Genomic DNA, 5,784 nt, shown 5'->3' with positions numbered 1-5,784 from the left:
CGTCACTCCGATTAAATCGTCTAGGCAGTCTGCCTCTTCGTGCACCTCTTCGTATTGCACCTCCTCTCTCCATATTAGTGTTATTACCCCTTGCACCTCTATTACTATCGACAGCTGCCACGTTAGGTATTAACTCTGGTTGCTGCGAAAAAACTTCTGCCTCTGTTGGGGGATTTTCTACAAGTTCTAATTGTCTAGCCACTGAACGAGTATTTGGACGTTTATTCGCAGTAGTTCCTGGTGGATCGTTTCTCAGCTCTGGAGAGAAATTTCCAATAACTACTTTAACATCCTTCAACAGAACTTTTGTAAAACAAGAAGGACATTCATTCTCTTTATCCGGATGAAACTTACTCTCAACACAAGATTTATGGAATACATGCTTACAAGGTGTCATCGCACAAGGCTGTGTATCCACCATTGGCTCTTCGCACAATAAACAAACATCTTGGTTAGCCATTGGAGCGAACGTTTTATCAGGAGTATGATGAAGTGGCATAATGTTTTTGTTTAGGTTCTACAACTTTGTGTTTATTTTGTAATAATTTCTCGTTATATTTTATTTATCTCGTTTTGACCTATCTTTGGGGATATGAATGATCTGATCGTAGTTAACCTGGTTCCGACATAATTTATTTTGGTATTTTTACTTGTTTATTTATTTTTTTTTTTTTTTAATATATGTTCGGGCTATTTCCTCTAATTGGAATGATACTTGATTTTCAGATATTTACTAATCGCAACTAACGGACATATGTACACTTACGCATACCCTATGTATTCCAGTCAATCCAACTTTGCAAACAACTAACCGATAAACCATTTTCTCACTCCTCTGATGATAGAAACTGAAGCTACTCTACAGCTCACAAACCGATAGCTATACTTCGGTCGTCAGAGTTCACACTTGCAAACCTACGATATCCAGAAAGTATAAACTATAGTTATAATATGCACTGCAGACCACTCTCAATAATTTATCATTCGAAAACAAACGAGCTATCTATCTAGGGAGTTCGGTTGCTTTACTTTTATTGGTCGATCTTACTCAGCGCACGCAAATAATTCGATATCCGAAAAAAAATAAAGTACCTCCTAGACATTTGGGCTTAAATAACTGAAATCTCTCGTTATGTAGGATTCAATTATCGCGGCCCCACGTTTGGGCGCCAAATACTTATGTAATGGTTGCCTACACTGAAGAAAAATTGATCACAACTATCTACAGTGTAAGTTAACTGAATCAGGCAGCAGTGTATACAGCGGAACGGGACCCTCTTGTTGTTTCTAGCTCTTCCGGGATGGGGGGGTTATTGCTGTTACTGCTTCCGACATTACACGAAGAATTATTTATAGAGTCCCTATCTGAAACTAATAAGCCATCTGATCATGGCTGAAATATTCAGGCTAACTGCCTACAAAAGAAAATCAGAGAAAATCTCCAACTCACAGGACGACAATAATGATGAAAAAGGAATATGTCTAGCACCAGGATCTGTTCGTGGCGTCTTAGCTGTTGTTTGACACACACAGAGTCGCTACCCACCCTACCAATGCCTTTGTACTTTAAGTGTTAGCAAAGACCCCATATTGTAGCTGATCAAAACATTTAAATCCCCAGGTCACGAGATGATTGCATCTACTCCATCATGATATTACTGATTCGATATGACATACTGCATTATTTATTTAAATAATTTCAATAGAAAAGTAACTTAAAGAAATTCTGGTTACTGACATAATAATTTCGAATGTTCGTTTTAATTAATTTGCTTCTTTTCATTTTTTTAATTTAAAACAATTCAGTTGCGATTCATTTATGCTTTCATTGTGACTACAAATGTTTTTAAACGAGAACTTAATGATTAGTTTCTAATTTATTTGTATTGTATTTACATATGTTCTGATAAAGTTAGCGAAAAGCAGAATAAAACTACGCGTTCCTAATCATAATTCAAATATTTAATCTTCATAATTACGTTGGTGCTGGTAGCCATAGAGATCCGCAATGCATACACTAGCCAAGAATATAACAAAACAAACGCATACCGAGAATTAAGATTTGGTAATGATCATTATATACTCAATAAGAGCGCTGCTAGAGGAGCATTTATACGCAATTAGAAGTGTTCAGAATCTGGCAGCCCAAAACAAAACAAACAGAAAAGAATAACGAACAGAGCTTACGGCTCTTCACGGTAGCAGCGGTGGTTTTGGATGATCATATCATGTCACATTAAATGGTGTTTATATATATATATCCATTTTGGATCACTTACCCCATCCGATCCTCGTTGAAGGCCTTCACGATGACGTGGATGACGAGCTGTTAGCGTGTGTTTAAATGATTGTTAATTTAATGCAACATAAATGATTCGTTTGATCGACCCTGCTTATCGCGTTCTTTATGTCTGGTTGTGCGGGTTTTTAGGGCACATGAACCTAGGTCAAGTTTACGCAATCGCGTTCGCTTAGCTAGCGCATGCACTCTAGATACATACTACAGTTTTCCGAGGCTCAAACGAGCCAGATGCGACCGAAATCTGATTAAAAAATCCGAAACTTTTACAGTTGCATAAAACCTAACTAAATCTGCACTCCGGATCTAATGCCGGTTTTGTTTATTTCTGGAGGAGTTTACTCCGATCCTACGCCTTCGTCACGCGCTGGCCGAAAATTGTGGTCCCTGGCCACAACGTTTGTCGTCTCCCTTCCTCTGCCGCAGCTGGCGAAGCGCGGAAAGGAAAATTAAGTAATCCCACGCCGATGACGTAATCGAGGCTCCTGGCCACCGAACAGATTCGCGGGCAGGGTCGCAAAGGTTTTCGCTTCACCCTTGGCAATATTCCGCTTGCCCTTATAGGAAGGTTCGACTAGAAAAACAACCGTGGTTACGGGGAGAGCTTTCAGTCATATAAGAAAACTATTTACCGACAGAGGATGATGCAGAGTAAACTGCGGTACGCTTGAGCGTGGAGCTCCAGAAGGTTCCTTCGCCTGTATGTAGGCGTGCAAGCCGAGAAGGCACGCCGTATTGCGCTGTCTCTATAGGAAACCAATATTACTGCAAGTGCAAATGGCTTGAAGTCTCAAAATAATTACCCAAAACCGGTGCGCGACACTGGCGGATGGTTAACTGGTCGGATGCAACGGCCGATGCCTTGTATTAAATTGGCAAAAGGGACACGTGGCACTTGTGTATTAATTTCGCTCACAGATCGACACTTCTGTAGCGTTCGGCGTTGCAGTGAAAAAAGGAAGAAGGCGGATGTTTTGATCGTGTCGGAAATGATGCTTAATCGATTAATTCGTGCTGTCAACTGTCAATTTCGCACAGCTGATTGTGATCGACTAGGGCTGGAGCATACGATATGACTATCGTAAGGCGCGTATGTCAAATCTTTTGAATTTTACAACGTTAACCTTTGCTGCCCATTACACTTACAATGCTAATACATTTGCATACTCAATTGTAAATTTGTAAACAAAAATTCACAACTCAGATAATAATGCATATATCCACTTTAGAATTTATATTTAAATTAGTTCTTACAATGCTAATACATTTGCATACTCAATTGTAAATTTGTAAACAAAAAGTTCACATCTCAGCTAATAATGCATGTATCCACTTTAGAATTTATATTTAAATTAGATCTTACAATGCTAATACATTTGCATACTCAATTGTAAATTTGTAAACAAAAAGTTCACAACTCAGCTAATAATGCCTGAATCCACTTCAGAATTTATATTTATATTAGTTTTTACACGTCTAATACATTTGCATACTTAATTGTAAATTTGTAAACAAAAAGTTCACAACTCAGATAATAATGCATATATCCACTTCAGAATTTGTATTTATATTAGTTTTTACATGGCTAATACATTTTCATACTCAATTGTAAATTTGTAAACAAAAAGTTCACAACTCAGCTAATAATGCATGTATCCACGCCAGAATTTGTATTTATATTAGTTTTTACACGGCTAATACATTTGCATGCTCAATTGTAAAATTGTAAACAAAAAGTTCATAACTCAGATAATGGTGCATATATCCACTTCAGAATTTGTAATTATATTAGTTTTTACATGGCTAATACATTTGCATACTCAATTGTAAATTTGTTAACAAAAAGTTTACAACTCAGCTATTAATTCATGTATCCACTTCAGAATTTGTATTTATATTAGTTTTTACACGGCTAATACATTTGCATGCTCAATTGTAAAATTGTAAACAAAAAGTTCACAACTCAGATAATGGTGCATATATCCACTTCAGAATTTGTAATTATATTAGTTTTTACACGTCTAATACATTAATAATAATAATACGTCTAATACACTTAATTGTAAATTTGTAAACAAAAAGTTCACAACTCAGATAATAATGCATGTATCCACGGCAGAATTTATATTTAAATTAGTTCTTACAATGCTAATACATTTGCATACTCAATAGTAAATTTGTAAACAAAAAGTTCACAACTCAACTAATAATGCATGTATCGACGGCAGAATTTGTACTTATATTAGTTTTTACACGGCTTATACATTTGCATACTCAATTGTAAATTTGTAAACAAAAAGTTCACAACTCAGCTAATAATGCCTGAATCCACTTCAGAATTTATATTTATATTAGTTTTTACACGTCTTATACATTTGCATACTCAATTGTAAATTTGTAAACAAAAAGTTCACAACTCAGATAATAATGCATATATTTAGAATTTATATTTAAATTAGTTCTTACAATGCTAATACATTTGCATACTCAATTGTAAATTTGTAAACAAAAATTTCACAGCTCAGCTAATAATGCCTGTATCCACTTCAGAATTTGTATTTATATTAGTTTTTACAGGGCTAATTCATTTGCATACTCAATTGTAAATTTGTAAACAAAAAGGTCACAACTCAGCTAATAATGCATTCACTTCAAAATTTGTATTTATATTAGTTTTTACACGGCTAATACATTTGCATGCTCAATTGTAAAATTGTAAACAAAAAGTTCACAACTCAGATAATAGTGCATATATCCACTTCAGAATTTGTAATTATATTAGTTTTTACATGGCTAATACATTTGCATACTCAATTGTAAATTTGTTAACAAAAAGTTCACAACTCAGATAATTTTGATTTGATTTTGATTTAATTTTGATTTAATTTTATTTGCCTTCCTAACGCTACAAGTGTAAAACTTATAAATTAGAGCGCTAGTCACAAAGGGTTACAATACATACTGTCATAAAGCTTAAATCTAAACAAAATTTGTGCATATGATATTCTTAATCTAACAATTTAAAGTTTATTATTATTATTATTATTTAGTATATTTTGTAGTTAATTTAACTTAATCCTAATCCTATTCCTAAGTCGCTGTAATTTAATTTAATTTAATTTATGGGACTTATTTAAACTGTAAGAGTACCTTTTCTTTGAATTGCGTAGCATTGCTAATGTTTTTAATGTTGTTGGGTAGCTGATTCCATAATCTAATAGCATTAATAAAAAATTGTCTTTCGGATGTCAGGGATCTGGGCCTTATACAAATTAGATTGTTTAGTCTTCTAGACGCAGTAAATGTTAATTTTTCAAATAGGTATGCTGGTTCTTTCTTATATATTAATTTGTGAAGAAATGTCAATATTCTCATCTTTATCCATCCGCTAAGTTCTACGTCAAAAATTTTATAGGCATAAGCCGACACATGTTCCATTCGTGCCAAATTCAATATATATCTTGCGATGCTATTAAATACTATTT

General features: G+C 34.5%; 1 long non-coding RNA gene across 1 annotated transcript; it reads right to left on the bottom strand.

The window, feature by feature from the left end:
- Positions 1–1,998: 1,998 nt before the first annotated feature.
- Positions 1,999–3,356, bottom strand: LOC138929335 (uncharacterized). Its single transcript, XR_011445727.1, has 3 exons — positions 3,103–3,356; positions 2,932–3,045; positions 1,999–2,873 (listed from the first exon to the last, which is right to left on the bottom strand). It is a non-coding gene; the product is annotated as an uncharacterized lncRNA (long non-coding RNA).
- Positions 3,357–5,784: the final 2,428 nt, after the last annotated feature.

This window comes from Drosophila kikkawai, unplaced genomic scaffold (genome assembly GCF_030179895.1).
Source record: "Drosophila kikkawai strain 14028-0561.14 unplaced genomic scaffold, DkikHiC1v2 scaffold_14, whole genome shotgun sequence".
NCBI classification, from domain to species: Eukaryota; Metazoa; Arthropoda; class Insecta; order Diptera; family Drosophilidae; genus Drosophila; species Drosophila kikkawai.
Note: the sequence above shows the minus strand (reverse complement) of the source record. Positions and strands in the feature narration are given on the sequence as shown.